Source organism: Calonectris borealis, chromosome 3, assembly GCF_964195595.1.
Source record: "Calonectris borealis chromosome 3, bCalBor7.hap1.2, whole genome shotgun sequence".
In the NCBI taxonomy this organism is placed as follows: Eukaryota; Metazoa; Chordata; class Aves; order Procellariiformes; family Procellariidae; genus Calonectris; species Calonectris borealis.
The window spans coordinates 32,606,935-32,624,470 of NC_134314.1; positions in this window are offsets into that span (position 1 = coordinate 32,606,935).

Here is a 17,536-nt window from a genome sequence, read left to right on the forward strand (position 1 = left end):
ATTTATATCTGGTAACATATTCGTTTGTTCTGCACCATGCTCTTGTTTTTACTGTACCTGTTAAAAATTGGAGTTGGGTTTTGTAGTCTGTTGTGCTCTGCCGTGATTAATGATGTTTTGCCTGGGAGATTTGTTACTAAAACGCTGGCATTGGGGGTTATTTGGTATTTGGGATTCGTAATGAAGCCGTTTCTGCATTTCGGGTACCACCTCATGGAGACCATTAGCAATTATACCTTTTCCTCCGAGAGATTTTTTATGGAGGAAATAGAGAATGGCACCCTCGCTACCTTCATCTCCTTTGTTAAAATAACTTGCCAGTACCTTGAACATCCCTGGGTAGTTAAGATATATCTCTTGGTACTCCTTGGGAATATTGTTGCGGTTTTCTCCAAGGTTAGTAAGCAATTTAAGAATGTCATCCAGAGATCTGCCCCAAGGTTGGATAGTTATGAGTGGCAGGGCGAGTGGGATAGCATGGGCAAATGCCTAGGGCGATGGGCACCCCCAGTGTTCTGGAACTTTACCCCTGAACAAGTGAAGAACCCTGAAAAATTAGTAGAATATTTGGAAGAAGTATGCTGTCACCCTGGCCATTCCAGGGAGACGCAAATCACTACAATGTGCTGGGGCCTAGCCCACGCCTACCGAGCCCTGTTTAACACCACTCAGAACCCCCAAGGGGAAGGAAACGTCTCTGCAGCTGATGACAAAGCAACAGGCCCTGCGGCTACCCCACCCCCCACGGCAAGCACAGCGGCTCCCTCACCCCCCAGGGCAAGCACAGCAGCTATTCCGCCCCCTGCGACAGAGAACCAACCCACACCGGTATCAGTCGCCCCGATACAAAAAAGAAAATGCACAAGAAAATCAGCTCATCTAGTAAGGGATGAAGATGAACCAGGGCCATCACGAGAACAGGAGGAGGAGGAGGCAGAACCCGTAAATGAGATGGTGACCACCCGATCCCTATCTCTGGGTGAGCTGCGAGATATGCGAAAAGACTTCAGCCGTCGTGCAGGGGAGCACATTGTCACCTGGCTGCTCCGATGCTGGGATAACGGGGCCAGTAGCCTGGAATTAGAGGGTAGGGAAGCCAAGCAGCTGGGATCCCTTTCTAGGGAAGGGGGCATTGACAAAGCAATTGGACAAGGGGCACAAGTCCTCAGCCTCTGGAGGCGACTCCTGTCAGGTGTGAAGGAAAGGTATCCCTTCAAGGAAGATGTTATATGCCACCCAGGCAAGTGGACCACCATGGAGAGAGGTATCCAGTACCTGAGAGAATTAGCCGTGCTGGAAGTGATTTATGATGACCTGAACAACGAGCAGTTATCCAAAGACCCAGATGAGGTCAAATGCACCCGACCCATGTGGCGGAAGTTTGTACGGAGCGCACCAGCGTCACATGCAAACTCATTGGCAGTAATGACCTGGAGAGATGGAGAGGAACAAACAGTGGATGAACTGGCTGGCCAACTCCGGCAATATGAAGAAAGTCTCTCTTCCTCCCTACGGGCCTGTGTCTCTGCTGTGGAGAAACTGTCTCAGGAGGTCCAGCAACTCAAAGAGGATATGTCCTGCTTCCCCCCTGCACGGGCCAGCGTCTCAGCCATTAGGAGCAAACGTCCCTCTGCTCAAGAGAGGAGACATCGTGGGTACACACCCCGGGGCACCCTGTGGTTTTACCTGCGTGACCACGGAAAGGACATGAGGAAGTGGGATGGAAAACCTACCTCAGTCCTACAGGCACGGGTACATGAGTTGCAAGGGAAAACAACCACAAAAGGGGGTTCTTCCACGAAAACCGCTGCTCCGATCTCCAGTGAGTTCCCCAGACAGAGTAGAAGGGCTGATTCCACTTCCGACCTTAACAAAGGGACTTCTGACTCATACTTACAAGAAGTAGATAGCGAATATGATGACCAGGACTAGAGGGGCCCTGCCTCCAGCCAGGTGGAGGAAAGGGACAACCGGGTTTACTGGACTGTGTGGATTCGATGGCCTGGCACATCAGATCCACAAGAATATAAGGCTCTCGTAGACACCGGTGCGCAGTGTACCCTGATGCCATCAGGCTATAAAGGGGCAGAACCCATTTGTATTTCTGGAGTGACAGGGGGATCCCAAGAGTTAACTGTGTTGGAGGCGGAAGTGAGCCTGACCGGGAATGAGTGGCAGAAGCACCCCATTGTGACTGGCCCAGAAGCTCCGTGCATCCTTGGCATAGACTACCTCAGGAGAGGGTATTTCAAGGACCCAAAAGGGTACCGGTGGGCTTTTGGTATAGCTGCCCTGGAGACGGAGGAAATTAAACAGCTGTCCACCTTGCCCGGTCTTTCAGAGGATCCTTCTGTTGTGGGGTTGTTAAAGGTCCAAGAACAACAGGTGCCGATCGCTACAACAACAGTGCACCGGCGGCAATACCGCACCAACCGAGACTCCTTGATCCCCATCCATGTGCTGATTCGTCGACTGGAGAGCCAAGGAGTGATCAGCAAGACTCGCTCACCCTTTAACAGTCCCATATGGCCAGTACGAAAGTCCAATGGAGAGTGGAGGCTAACAGTAGACTACCGTGGCCTGAACGAAGTGACGCCGCCACTGAGTGCTGCCGTGCCGGACATGCTGGAACTTCAATACGAACTGGAGTCAAAGGCAGCCAAGTGGTACGCCACCATTGATATCGCTAATGCATTCTTCTCCATCCCTTTGGCGGCAGAGTGCAGGCCACAGTTTGCTTTCACTTGGAGGGGTGTCCAGTACACCTGGAACCGACTGCCCCAGGGGTGGAAACACAGCCCTACCATTTGCCATGGACTGATCCACACCGCACTGGAACAGGGTGAGGCTCCAGAACACCTGCAATACATTGATGACATCATCGTGTGGGGCAACACAGCAGAGGAAGTTTTCAAGAAAGGGGAGAGAATAGTCCAAATCCTTCTGAAGGCCGGCTTTGCAATAAAACGAAGTAAGGTCAAGGGACCTGCACAGGAGATCCAGTTTTTAGGAATAAAATGGCAAGATGGACGTCGTCAGATCCCAACAGATGTGATCAATAAAATAACAGCCATGTCTCCACCAACTAACAAAAAGGAAACACAAGCTTTCTTAGGCGTTGTGGGCTTTTGGAGAATGCATATTCCAAATTACAGTCAGATCGTAAGCCCTCTCTATCACGTGACCAGGAAGAAGAACGACTTCAGATGGGGCCCTGAGCAACGACAAGCATTTGAGCAAATTAAACAGGAGATAGTTCAGGCAGTAGCCCTTGGGCCAGTCCGGGCAGGACAAGATGTGAAGAATGTGCTCTACACCGCAGCCGGGGAGAATGGCCCTACCTGGAGCCTCTGGCAGAAAGCACCAGGGGAGACTCGAGGTCGACCCTTAGGGTTCTGGAGTCGGGGATACAGAGGATCCGAGGCCCGCTACACTCCAACTGAGAAGGAGATATTGGCAGCATATGAAGGGGTTCAAGCTGCTTCGGAAGTGGTTGGCACTGAAGCACAGCTCCTCCTGGCACCCCGACTGCCGGTGCTGGGCTGGATGTTCAAAGGGAGCGTCCCCTCTACACATCATGCAACCGATGCTACGTGGAGTAAGTGGGTCGCGCTGATCACACAACGGGCCCAAATAGGAAACCCCAGTCGCCCAGGAATCTTGGAGGTGATCACGAACTGGCCAGAAGGCAAAGATTTTGGAATATCCCCAGAGGAGGAGGTGATGCGTGCTGAAGAGGCCCCACCATATAACAAACTACCAGAAAACGAGAAGCAATATGCCCTGTTCACGGATGGGTCCTGTCGCCTTGTGGGAAAACATCGGAGATGGAAGGCTGCTGTATGGAGTCCTATACGCCAAGTTGCAGAAACTGCTGAAGGAGAAGGTGAATCGAGTCAGTTTGCAGAGGTGAAAGCCATCCAGCTGGCCTTGGGCATTGCCGAACGAGAAAAATGGCCAGTACTCTATCTCTATACTGACTCATGGATGGTGGCGAATGCCCTGTGGGGGTGGTTGCAGCAGTGGAAGCAGAACAACTGGCAGCACAGAGGTAAACCCATCTGGGCTGCCGCATTGTGGCAAGATATTGCTGCCCAGGTAGAGAACCTGACTGTAAAAGTACGACACGTAGATGCTCACGTACCCAAGAGTCGGGCCAGTGAAGAGCACCAAAACAACCAGCAGGTGGATCAGGCTGCCAAGATCGAAGTAGCTCAGGTAGATCTGGACTGGCAACATAAAGGTGAATTATTTATAGCTCGGTGGGCCCATGACACTTCAGGCCACCAAGGGAGAGATGCAACATATAGATGGGCTCGTGATCGAGGGGTGGACTTAACCATGGACACTATTGCACAGGTTATCCACGAATGTGAAACATGCGCTGCAATCAAGCAAGCCAAGCGAGTAAAGCCTCTTTGGTATGGAGGACGATGGTTGAAGTATAAATATGGGGAGGCCTGGCAGATTGATTATATCACGCTCCCACAAACCCGACAGGGCAAGCGCTATGTGCTCACCATGGTGGAAGCAACCACAGGATGGCTGGAAACATATCCTGTGCCCCATGCCACCACCCGGAACACCATCCTGGGCCTTGAAAAGCAAATCCTGTGGCGACATGGCACCCCAGAAAGAATTGAGTCAGACAACGGGACTCACTTCCGAAACGCCCTCATAGACACCTGGGCCAAAGAGCATGGCATTGAGTGGGTCTATCACATCCCCTACCATGCACCAGCCTCTGGGAAAATTGAACGATACAACGGGCTGCTAAAGACAACACTGAGGGCAATGGGTGGTGGGACATTCAAGCATTGGGACACACATTTAGCAAAGGCCACCTGGTTAGTGAACACTAGGGGATCTGTCACTCGAGCTGGCCCTGCCCAATCCAAACCCTTACGTGCTGTAGAGGGGGATAAAGTCCCTGTCGTGCATATGAGAAATATGCTGGGGAAGACAGTCTGGGTTGCTCCTGCCTCTGGCAAGGGAAAACCCATCCGTGGGATTGCTTTTGCTCAAGGACCTGGGTGCACTTGGTGGGTGATGAGAAAGGATGGGGAAGTCCGGTGTGTACCTCAGGGGGATTTAATTTTGGGTGAAAATAGCCAATGAACTGAATTGTACGATGTTAGTTATTACATGGTACTGTATGTCATCACTTCTATGGTTACCATATGCCATATTAACAGTATTACAGTAAGAATCACCCAGATTAATTTAGGATGAACGCCGATGAAACTGAGCAAGGTGCAACAATGATAGAACCAGACGAGCGCCCAGAACTGGCCTCCGCATGCAAAAGCCCAACACCACACACCATCTCTCCTGCCCTGCAAGACTGTTACGACAGGTGGAACCCGAAGTCATGGACTAAATGAACTCAACGGACGTTTTAGAGGGATGGCCCATGGACTAAGGGAATGATATCTCTGTGTGCGTATATATCAAAAGGCAGGGAAAAGGAGCGGTGACTAATTGGAATGTATGGAAAATGTGAGACCTGGGCATGATGTGGATGGTATAGAATAAGGGGTGGATATTGTCCTGGTTCCAGCTGGGACAGGGTTAACTTTCTTCCCAGTAGCTTGGGGGGTGTGCTGTGTTTTGGGTTCGGTGTGAAAGGAGCGTTGATGGCCCATTGATGCTTTGGCTGTTGCTGGGTGATGCTTGCACCGGGAGATGAGAGCACAGCCGGGGTGGTGGACCCAGCTGGCCAATGGGGTATTCTATACCATGTGACATCATGCTCAGTATAAAAACCAGGTGTGGGGGGGGGCTCGCCCCCCGTTCGTGACACGCGGTCGGCGGTCGGTGAGCGGTTCTGTTGTGCATTGCCTGCTTTGTGTATTCTGTTATTGTTGTTGTTCTCACTGTTATTATTACTGTTCTACTTAGTTTTATTTCAATTATTAAACTGTTTTTATCTCAACCCGGGAGCTTTCCTACTTGTGCCCTCCCAATTCTCTCCCCCATCCCACCGGGGGGGGGTGATCGAGCGGCTGCGTGGCGTTTATTTTTGCTGGCTGGGGTTAAACCACGACACCACCCAAATGCGAACAGCGATATACCAACATCGTATGGTTCTCGATTACCTGCTAGCCGAAGGGGGCGTCTGTGGTAAACTTAAGGACTCCAACTGTTCTTTAAAAATTGATGATAGTGGCAAAATCGTTAAACAAATTACAGCAGCAATACGAAAACTGGCCCATGTTCCCGTTCAAACCTGGAAGGGTTGGGAATTTGATCCATTCTCCTGGCTCCCAGGCGGTCCATGGGTTAAACGAGTTTTATTTTATTTGTTATGTAGTTTTGCCATGTTGTTGTTTTTACTATGTGTTATTCCATGTTTTATATAGTTAATTCAACGTGTTGTAACCAGTATGCAATTTGTGACTACTGTTTCACCCGACGGTGTAAAACAAATTCACACTGTGCACCAAACTACACCGTCAGTAGTGCAGATTGTATGAAATGCTCTTTTCTGGCCTTTTCATAGAATCATAGAATCATTAAGGTTGGAAAAGACCTCTAAGATCATCGAGTCCAACCATCAACCCAACACCACCATGCCCACTACACCATGTCCCTAAGCGCCTCATCTACATGTCTTTTAAATACTTCCAGGGATGGTGACTCAACCACTGCCCTGGGCAGCCTGTTCCAAGGCCTGACCACTCTTTCAGTAAAGAAATTTCTCCTAATGTCCAATCTAAACCTCCCCTGACGCAACTTCAGGCCATTTCCTCTCGTCCTATCGCTAGTTACTTGGGAGAAGAGACCAACACCCACCTCGCTACAACCTCCTTTCAGGTAGTTGCAGAGCACAGTGAGGTCTCCCCTCAGCCTCCTCTCCTCCAGACTAAACAACCCCAGTTCCTTCAGCCGCTCCTCATAAGACTTGTGCTCCAGGCCCTTCACCAGCTTCGTTGCCCTCCTCTGGACACGCTCCAGCACCTCCATGTCCTTCTTGTAGCGAGAGGCCCAAACCTGAACACAGTACTTGAGGTGCGGCCTCACCAGTGCCGAGTACAGGGGCACGATCACCTCCCTGCTCCTGCTGGCCACACTATTTCTGATACAGGCCAGGATGCCATTGGCCTTCTTGGCCACCTGGGCACACTGCCGGCTCATGTTCAGCCGCCTGTCAATCAGCACCCCCAGGTCCTTTTCCTCCGGGCAGCTTTCCAGCCACTCTTCCCCAAGCCTGTAGCGTTGCATGGGGTTGTTGTGGCCCAAGTGCAGGACCCGGCACTTGGCCTTGTTGAACCTCGTACAGTTGGCCTCAGCCCATCGATCCAGCCTGTCCAGTTCCTTCTGCAGAGCCTTCCTACCCTCGAGCAGATCAACACTCCCACCCAACTTGGTGTCATCTGCAAACTTACTGAGGGAGCACTTGATCCCCTCATCCAGATCATTGATAAAGATATTGAACAGGACCGGCCCCAGTATTGAGCCCTGGGGAACACCGCTCGTGACCGGCCGCCAACTGGATTTAACTCCGTTCACCACAACTCTCTGAGCTCGGCCGTCCAGCCAGTTTTTTACCCAGCAAAGAGTGCACCTGTCTAAGCCGTGAGCCGCCAGCTTCTCTAGGAGAATGCTGTGGGAGACAGTGTCAAAGGCTTTACTGAAGTCCAGGTAGGCCACATCCACAGCCTTTCCTTCATCCACTATGTGGGTCACCTGGTCATAGAAGGAGATCAGGATGGTCAAGCAGGACCTGCCTTCCATGAACCCGTGCTGGCTGGGCCTGATCCCCTGGTTGTCCTGTACATGCCTTGTGAGCGCCCTCAAAATGAACCACTCCATAATCTTCCCCGTCACCGAGGTCAGGCTGACCAGCCTGTAGTTCCCCGGATCCTCCTTCTGGCCCTTCTTGTAGATGGGCATCACATTGGCATGCCTCCAGTTGTCTGGGACCTCCCCAGTTAACCAGGACTGCAAGCTCCTCCGCCAGCTCCCTCTCAGTACCCTTGGGTGGATCCCATCCGGCCCTATAGACTTGTGAACGTCCAGGTGGCATAGCAGGTCATTAACTTCTTCCTCTTGGATTATGGGGGGTTTATCCTACTCTCCGTCCCTGTCTTCCAGCTCAGGGGGCTGAGTACCCTGGGGATAACTGCTTTGACTATTAAAGACTGAGGCAAAGAAGGCGTTGAGTACCTCAGCCTTATCCTCGTCCTTGGTGGCAACGTTCCCCCCGCATCCAATAGAGGATGGAGATTCTCCTTGGCTCTCCTTTTGTCATTAATATACTTGCAAAAGCGTTTTTTGTTGTCTCTCACGACAGTGCCAGATTGAGTTCTAGCTGGGCTTTTGCCTTTCTGATTTCCTCTCTGCACGACCTAACGAGAACCCTGTACTCTTCGTGAGTTGCCTGCCCCTTCTTCCAAAGGTGATAAGCTCTCCTTTTTTTCCTGAGTCCCAGCCAGAGCTCCGCGTTCAGCCAGGCCGGACGTCTTCCCCGCCCGTTCTTCTTACAGCACATGGGGACAGCCCGCTCCTGTGCCTTTAAGACTTCCTTCTTGAAGAACGTCCAGCCTTCCTGGACCCCTTTGCCCTTCAGGACACTCTCCCAAGGGACCCTCTTGACCAGTGTCCTGAGCAGGCCAAAATCCGCCCTCCGGAAGTCCATGGTAGCGGTTTTGCTGGTCCCCTCCTTACTTCACTGAGTATTGAGTATTCTATCATTTCACGGTCACTAAGCCCAAGCCGGCCTCCGACCACCATATCTCCCACCAGCCCTTCTCTGTTTGTGAACAGCAGGTCAAGCAAGGCACCTGCCCTAGTGGGCTCGCTTACCAGCTGCATCAGGAAGTTATCTTCCACACACTCCAGGAACCTCCTCGACTGTTTCCTCTCTGCCGTGTTGTATTTCCAGCAGAGGTCCGGAAAGTTGAAGTCCCCCACGAGAACAAGGGCTAGCGACTGGGGGACTTCTGCCAGCCTCTGGTAGAATATTTCGTCTGCTTCCTCGTCCTGGTTAGGTGGTCTATAACAGACTCCCAGCAGGATATCTGCCTTGTTGGCCTTCCCCCTCATCCTTACCCACAAGCACTCGACCTCATCATCACTACCATTGAGCTCTAGACAGTCAAAGCACTCCCTAACATACAGGGCTACCCCACTGCCTCTCCTTCCTCGCCTGTCCCTTCTGAAGAGCTTATAGCCATCCATTGCAGCACTCCAATCATGAGACTCATCCCACCATGTTTCCGTGATGGCGACTAAGTCATAGCTACCCCGCTGCACAATGGCTTCCAGCTCCTCCTGTTTGCTGCCCATGCTGCGTGTATTCGTGTAGATGCACTTGAGCTGGGCTGCCGATTTCTCCCCCAACACTGGCGTGCCGCCCCTAGGCTCTTCTCTAGTGAGCCTGGGTTTATTCCCTTCCCCCTTCAAACCTAGTTTAAAGCCCTCTCGATGAGCCCTGCCAACTCATATGCGAGAATCCTTTTCCCCCTGTGAGACAGCTGAACTCCGTCCGTCGCCAGCAGGCCCGGTGCCGTGTAAATCTCCCCGTGGTCAAAGAAGCCAAAATTCTGCCGATGGCACCAGCCCCTAAGCCACGTGTTGATCCGATGAGTTTTCCTGTTCCCTTCAGTATTCCTCCCCGCCACTAAAGGGATCGAGGAAAACACTACCTGTGCTCCCAATCCTGCCACCAGTAGCCCCAGTGCCCTGAAGTCCCTTTTAATGGCTTCGGGACTTCTCTCTGCAACCTCCTCACTGCCAGCCTGTATAACCAGTAGCGGGTAGTAATGGGAGGCCTGTACCAGACTAGGGAGCTTCCTAGTAATGTCCTTAACCCGGGCCCCAGGGAGGCAGCAGACTTCCCTGTGGGATGGGTCTGGCCGGCAAATTGGGCCCTCCATCCCCCTCAGAAGGGAATCACTGATGACAATTACCCTCCTTTTTTTCTTAGCAGGGGCAGTCGTAATGCGTGGGGCTGACTGCCTCGCCTCGGGCAACCCCCTGGATGGGCATTCATCTGCGTCCTCGTTTGTCTGGCCCTCAAGTTCCAGAGCCCCATATCTGTTGTGTAAGGGCAACTGGGAAGGTTGAGGCGAGGGAGGCCGGGCAGGGATTCGCCTGGCGCCCCAAGCAGGGACCTGTGTCCATTCCCCCCCGTCGCCTGGGTACCCTCCTTCTGCCTGGTGGCAAGAGGGCAGGGGATCCTCCACTTCTTGTGGAGCCTCCATGTGCTGCCCTTGCCTCAGGGATGGTAGGGTGCGGCTCCACCAATCTATCTCCCTCTCACACTCCCTGATACTCCTTAACCTCTCCACTTCCTCCTTCAGCTCTGCCACCAGGCTGAGCAGATCATCCACCTGGTCACAGTGCACACAGGCATCGTCTTTGCTGCTCTCCTGTACAAGGGACAGGCTCAGGCACTCCCTGCAGCCAGAGACCTGGACAGATGTATGTTTGCGTAGGGGCTCGGTCTGGGTCACCACGTTTCTTCTGGCGATGGCTTTCGGCCGAGTGGATGCCATAGCTAGGTTCTCTTCTGGGAGGGCAATGACCACGAGTTGAGCTAGCCTCTGGAGCCTGAAGGGGGGACTACATAACTGTCTTTTCTCACAACCACCATGGGTCCTGAAGCAACCTTTGAGCCTCGGGGTGGTGTGAGAGGCTGAACTGGAGAACACTTGTCTCAAAGATTGCTCTGAATATGATAAGAGCAGCTTGCAAGGCCATGGAGACCTCTGGTTTGCAGGGGCTGCTCTGTGTGCAAGACTTAGTTGAGCACAGGAATGTAGCAACGTGCCATTGCCATGGAAACTACAGCCCTTGAACAAGAATAAAAGGGATTGCCAAGATGACCCAGGTGGTGTCGTCCACCGGGGACCCCGGACCATGTCGCCCACTGCCGATCCCGCCGCAACCACCCACCACTGAAACACCGAAAGACTTAGACCCCCGGGACGCTGCAGATCCATGGTGGTGACTATTCTTGCAACTCTACCCTGAACGGTTGCTTGATTTCTATCTTTGTTCTGATCTATCTTATTGCTACTAATTTTTACTTTTGATAACAAAAAGTTGTTTAGGATATGTGGCATTTGACCTCGTTTGTGTCTTAATCTTGCTCTTGGGATCATATTGAAACCTCCCCCGACATTGGATCGGGACACTCTCTTCTCCACATAAAGCTCTGCTCGAGGCTCAATATGATAAAATTTGCCCAGGCCATGCTCTCTTCTTTCTGCCAGGCAAAATATCTCTGATCAGGAGGCCCAAAAATGTTCCCATTTCCTGAGCAGTCTGTAATCTGGTAGTTGGACTACTCTCCAGAGGGTTAAGAAATATAGTTTCTCTTGCATATAAGACTTCAGCTAGGAAAATTCCTTTTTTTTCCCCTTGTCCTTTTATTCAGATTTTGGGTTGAGTGTTTCCTCCTCTATCATCCTTGCCCTGTTTCTTCCCACAAACTCTTCATTCCATTCTAAACCTAAGATGAAACTGTTTCTCCAACACCCTTAACAGCTTTTAATCTATTATTTATTATTAAACCACATAATTGTATTATTTATAGCTTTTCTTGTAAAGTATCTTGGGATGCCTTTGTATGAAATGCTATTCAAAATAAAATTGTATTGCACTAAAGAACAGTTCTCATTTATTTTTTAATAATTATTTGATCTTGCCTTGATTTACTGAGTCACTAAAGCATCTTATTCCTGGTGATTTAAGGGATGCTGTGAAGTTAAAACTCATATAAACTCAGATCCTCAGCTAATGTAATAGGCAAAGTTCCAATGCAATCAATGGAGGTCTGCCAATTCACACTAGTTCTGTCCTACAGTAGTTTTTAAAAATCTCTCCTCATCTATGTTTTAAATGACACTTTATATGCCAAATAATTTCTTTTAATCTACATTGCTTGTCACAATATACAGGGTTTTTTTTCCATTTCATCTTACTTAGACAGGTAAATGAGACTGGTTTATTTCTAAAAGCCTTCCAGTTCTGCCTCTGATATAATACTACAATTTTGAAACTTTTCCACTGCTAACTCTGCAAGGAAATGCAATAAAATTGAAGCTATGTGTTTTGAAAGTTTTATGGAAACACTTTTGTCAAATCATAGTCACTGAGAACTTCCTTATTAATATAACATCACAGTGATCATTCTCAAACACTATAAGAAGAACATTAAATAATATATACCTATGATAGCCTAAGTTTTTGAGTGAATGAATGATTTTAGGTGCCTCCATTTTCAGACATGCATCTTGAGAAATCATGGGGACGCCTATTTCAGCAAGGTTCTCAAAAGTAACGTAAATTGTGCATGCAAAGAGACTCTCAGGGTGAGAAAAATACTGTGAGAAAGCCCTTCTTCTGTGCATGAAAAACAAGGTAGGTGCCATTTGAAATTTTTCCACCCAAACTCTTTTCACATTTTTTTATTAATATTGGCAGTAAGTTGCTGCTAGTAGAAATGGAAGAACAGAAATCCTAACTAAGCAAGATCATCTAGTGATGTGAAGTACAGTTTTACATCTTGATAAGCTACACAGCTACTTCAGCTGAGCTCCACGTCTCTCTCACTCCAGTACTAATCCTTCACCTTTTTGTCCAATTTCTTATGTTAGAAGACAATATTTTAATAGTTAATAAAATTAGAAAGTTTTATATTCTTTTGCCCTTGGTATAATATCTGTCGTAGCCTGGCATCAATAGGATCCCTAATTTCATCCTCTCTCTCTAACATGACTACTTATTATTGCAAGTAATATTATTTTAATAGTACTCGTGAATCACAAATGTACAATTTACTTCAGGTACAGAATGCATACTTCACATGAAGATAGTAAATTTCCTCACTAATAAAGTTGCTTCCTGGTTATCGTTATTTTCAAACGTTTTACTATACTGAAGTACCACAGTCAAGTATAATGGGAGTGGTTTCAATTTAATATAAGGCAGGAAAGAAACTAAATTGCACCATATATCTTCAGACAAACATTAATATAAAGATCTGAGGGCTTTTTGCTTCATAGAAGGCATATTCTTGCCTTGAATTTTTATTATTTTTGCTATAGAACTGGAAATCAAATTTCAAAAAAGTTTTGACAATTTTCACACTTTTTTACTTCTTTTAAATAGGATTAAATTTCAGTTGGAAATTTTATCAATAGAGCATTTTTGGGTTTATTACTTTTGTGAGGAAGGTTGGTTGCTGGTAGTATTTTGACAAGTTTTTTTAATCATTTAACATCAAACGTAAAAATCTAGTAAAAATTTCAGTAGGTTATTTTTCAAGTCAGAAAAACAGTAGAGAGCAAAAACATGCTTGCAGCCAGTAGCTCCTTTTGGTCTTGCAAATTCTGTGGCAAGGAAAAAATATTTTAACTTTCCATATTCTACTTTCTAGCATACTAGTGCATTTGAGAATGTTATTAAATTTAAGATTGTGAGCAATCCTAATCATAAAGAAACTGGGTGAACCACTAACATGGAACTAGTAGATATTAATGGCTGAGCTAGACACCCCAGGGTCCCTTTACAGTAAAAGGAGAGAAATAGGTACTGCTGACACGCACTTCATCTAATCAAAAGCAGAACTCTAAAATGGATCTAAAATTTTCTTTCACTATAAATGACCCTGGGGTGACTAGCTCAGCTGTTAACATCTAAGAGTAAATATCTAGGGCAGGATACAGTTCAAGATTAAAACTTTTATATTTAGGTGTCTACATTAAAGTGTCTACAGACATATGGGATGTCAAGGCTTACATTGTAGACAATGAAGATCTAGTAAATGCAGTTGATGGATTCAAGAGAGCAAGCTAAGCAGTAATATGGTGTTTACTTTAGGATCACTTTTATAGTGAGCCGAACTGCTCTCCATACTCTACCACCTCAGCCTTTACTGTCTGATATGGAAGCTTAATTAATTAACTTATATGACTACCTACTATCACATAGGTACTTACATATACATTATCTCAGAATGAATCCTGCACCTTGGAATAAGGTTCAGTTACCTAAAGATCGATGTTTCATGCCCTTGAAGTACCCTCAAATATATATTGCTGCTGGGCTGCAAGATGCAACACAGGACCTGCAGGGGCCTGTGCCCTTTGGAAGCAGCAGCTGGAAGCCAGGAAGGTATCCAGTGGCATCTCAAATGATGCTAGGCATCTGTGTTTAGGCAAATTCTTTGGATCTTTCACTTAACCACATGCTGAATCACTGTATATTATTGATCTTCATATATTGTTGGATGATGTAGTGAAGGATAACAGTCCCATTTCTGAAAATGAATTGTATGGCTTCCCTGCTGAGAAACCTGAGTCTCAGTGAGTCTAGTCTAGGCTATGGAAAGGGTTGGGCTGTATGTCTCACAATCGACCTTCAGTATTATAAAAATGGTTTTACATATATATACATATTTTCATAAATTTTAAATTTTTTTCAGTAAACTGTGACTAAGTTTCTGCTGTCTGTGTAGAGAAGACTGAAAGAATGAATGAATGACTGTAAATTAGAGCTGTGCGAGGCAGCCACACGCACACAAGAAACAGCATATTAGGGTGTTTTTTTCCCCTGATGTATATCATAGCACATTATTTCCATATTTGAAGTGGGTTTATATCTCATCAACCAAGTCAAATGTATTTTAGCTCTTCTGCCTCTAGAGAGGCAGCTAATTATCATTTCTAAAAGGAGAAAATAATGGAAAATCAAATAAAAGCTTGCACTGCAAGTATATTTCAGAATTTCATATTTAAAATTCATAGTAAACTGGCACAGAGTCAGTTATTGTGCTGCAGAAACAAAATGTCCAGTTGCATTGGGTACTGGACTCTAGGCCCTGTTTCTACCTTTTCCTAAAGTGTTGAACAAACATTATCAGGTTTACAAGGATCTTAAGCTTTTTTGGTACACTGGCATAACTTCTAGAATAATCTTGATGTGTACATGTATATATATATATAAAAAAACATAGCAAAAGTTACTCAGAAGCTTACAACTGAGTTGTTATCAGCTGACAACTAAGCACTCTGTATCATGGCATCTAAAACTGTGATCCATAAAAATTAATTTACTGAATATAAAGTTGTTAATCTGCAGAAAATATGGATGAGAAAGAATGCCTCTACCTCTTCTGATTTCCATGAAACAAATAATTCTGTTTCATTATTCTCTACAAATGAAGGTGTAAGATGGAGCCCTTGCAGATATGCTTGAGCTAACTTTCAATCAGCTAATCCAGGTATTAATTAGTATAAATACAGCATAGTAAAATGAAATTTGGCAGACTTTTAGTGGGACTCATTTGGTTTTTAGGTAACTATCTCATGATGGGTTCTTTGCTACTAGACAAGACTATATCTGGTACACAGACAAAAAACTAACTCAAGATACATACACAAGATTCAGGCACACAATTGACTGGATCATCAATATACTTTTAATTTTGCCTACTGAATGTATGTGATCCACTTTGCATGAACTAAGTAAATAATCTTTCAGCCACAGAAAGAGAGCAAGTGTGAATTATTTCTCATTTCTTTAGAACAGCCGGCTGGCAGACAGAGGCATGGATCCCAGCCCCTGTCTCACAGGCAGGCTAGGCAGTGGGAAGCCTGCTTCGTGGACATAGTAGAGGTAAACACCTTGGTACTCAAAATTTAACATCTAGGTATTCAGTGTGGCATAAGCTTAGGAGCATATAGTTAAGTGCCACAAAAACTCTCCCTTCTAAGGAAAAGAGAATAGCACATAATCTGTTTAGATCTAGGGAGCACCTGAGTGGTGATTTTAAAGTTCTAAATTTTGGACTTAGAAGCCCAGTCTGTACCACATAGGTACCTCCACCTCTCTTCCCCCTTTCATCCTCTGTCTGTCTAAACTATTTAAAAAGTAAAATCTCTTGTTTAGTCAATCTTCATCATATTGATAGTTATTACCACAGTAGCTAATAACAGTAAGAGTTCCATTTATCTCTGGTAGAGCTCTAAGTGCAAAGCCATAAATTCGGCCCAAACTGACCCCAAGGATGACTGCAGTCTGAAATCCCAAAACAATGTTATAAAAAAAATAAGTGTCTACTAACTCCTAATTAATCTCTGATTAAAGCAGAACGTCTAAAGAAATACATGTGGGAGCAGCATTAATAGAAAATTAGTTCAGTCAGATCAGTTTTTCTGCTATGCATATAAAATGAATTCATCATGACAGGACACTTAACTTGTTACCAAAATATTTCTGAACCTGACTAAATACATCAAGTAAACAAAGCAAGCCACCTATAGTCTAAGGAGTAATTTAAAGTTTATCACTTAAAGGAAAAAATGTAAAGAGCATAGAACCATGGTCTGCTTTCAGTGATATGAGAATAAAACCACAGTAGTTACACTAACTTTATGGGTGCTATAACTATATTACACTAATGATGACACTCTTCATTTTCTTACCCCAGCAATGCAAGCAACACTTTAATGTATACCAGTTGGAGCCTTGAGGCACTGACACTCCCTCAGAGGTCCTTTCCAGGAATCCCCCTTTCCAGCCTGGAAGACTGGCCTACTTCAAGAGCCCTGAGTCTTCCAATCCGTGGTCCAGAGATGGCATGAGCTACACAAACTTCCATTGCACCCTATCTCACATACGGTGTCCATCTTCAAAAAAGGTTGTGGTGGAGATAGGATTAATGACATTAAATTATCTCTCCCATTGCTTTAGGCAGGACATGATGTTTTTTGTCCCAAAAAAGGAAGAGAATATATTCCAACAATAATTTTTCCATCTATTTTCCAAAGTTTTGATATGAAGAGGACATTGCCTTTCCCTCTTCCTCTCTTCCAGAAAGTGTGTTTCCAAGGCAAAAAGTCTCAAATTTCTTTTTCTAAGCTATTTGTACATCAAATGACTGAATGGGTAGAGTTTTATTTATTTACTTAAGAAGAGAATTGTTTATGAATCAAACGAAAGCTTGTTCAGAAATTTCTCAGTGTTCACTGTAGAGTTATAATCCTCTGATAACAAGGAATAACAAAGCTAACTTTGACAAAATTTTAATTATAACAGCACTGCAAAACGCCCCACATATTTCACTAATGATTGTAATTGAAACAATGTTTACTTTGCTCTCACTATAATTGTACTTCTAAATCCCAAGGAGCCACAGTCATTCCGTTTGTGAAGATGTGTTTCAATACCAAGAGAACATAATGTCAGAAAAGGGAGTAATAAACTTGGGTTTAGATGGATAAGCTATGCTCAAAGAGCTGCCCAAGCCCCAGTTTAGCCTGAGTACTACAAGTAAAAATCTGTTGGCACTAAAAGAAGTATAGTTTTCTCAATTCTCTGGTTGTAACGCAACCAGCTCCACCAATAGCTTATTTTAAGGGCATGTTTGTAAAGGTATCTTGGTATGACAGTAGAGCATATCCTTTGCAATTTTGGCATAAAGTCATATGCTAGTAATGTTTCACACAATTTTGTGCTTCTAAAAATCTCAGATTCCAACACTGCTATCATGTTCAAGACATTTGTAGATAAGGACAGTGCC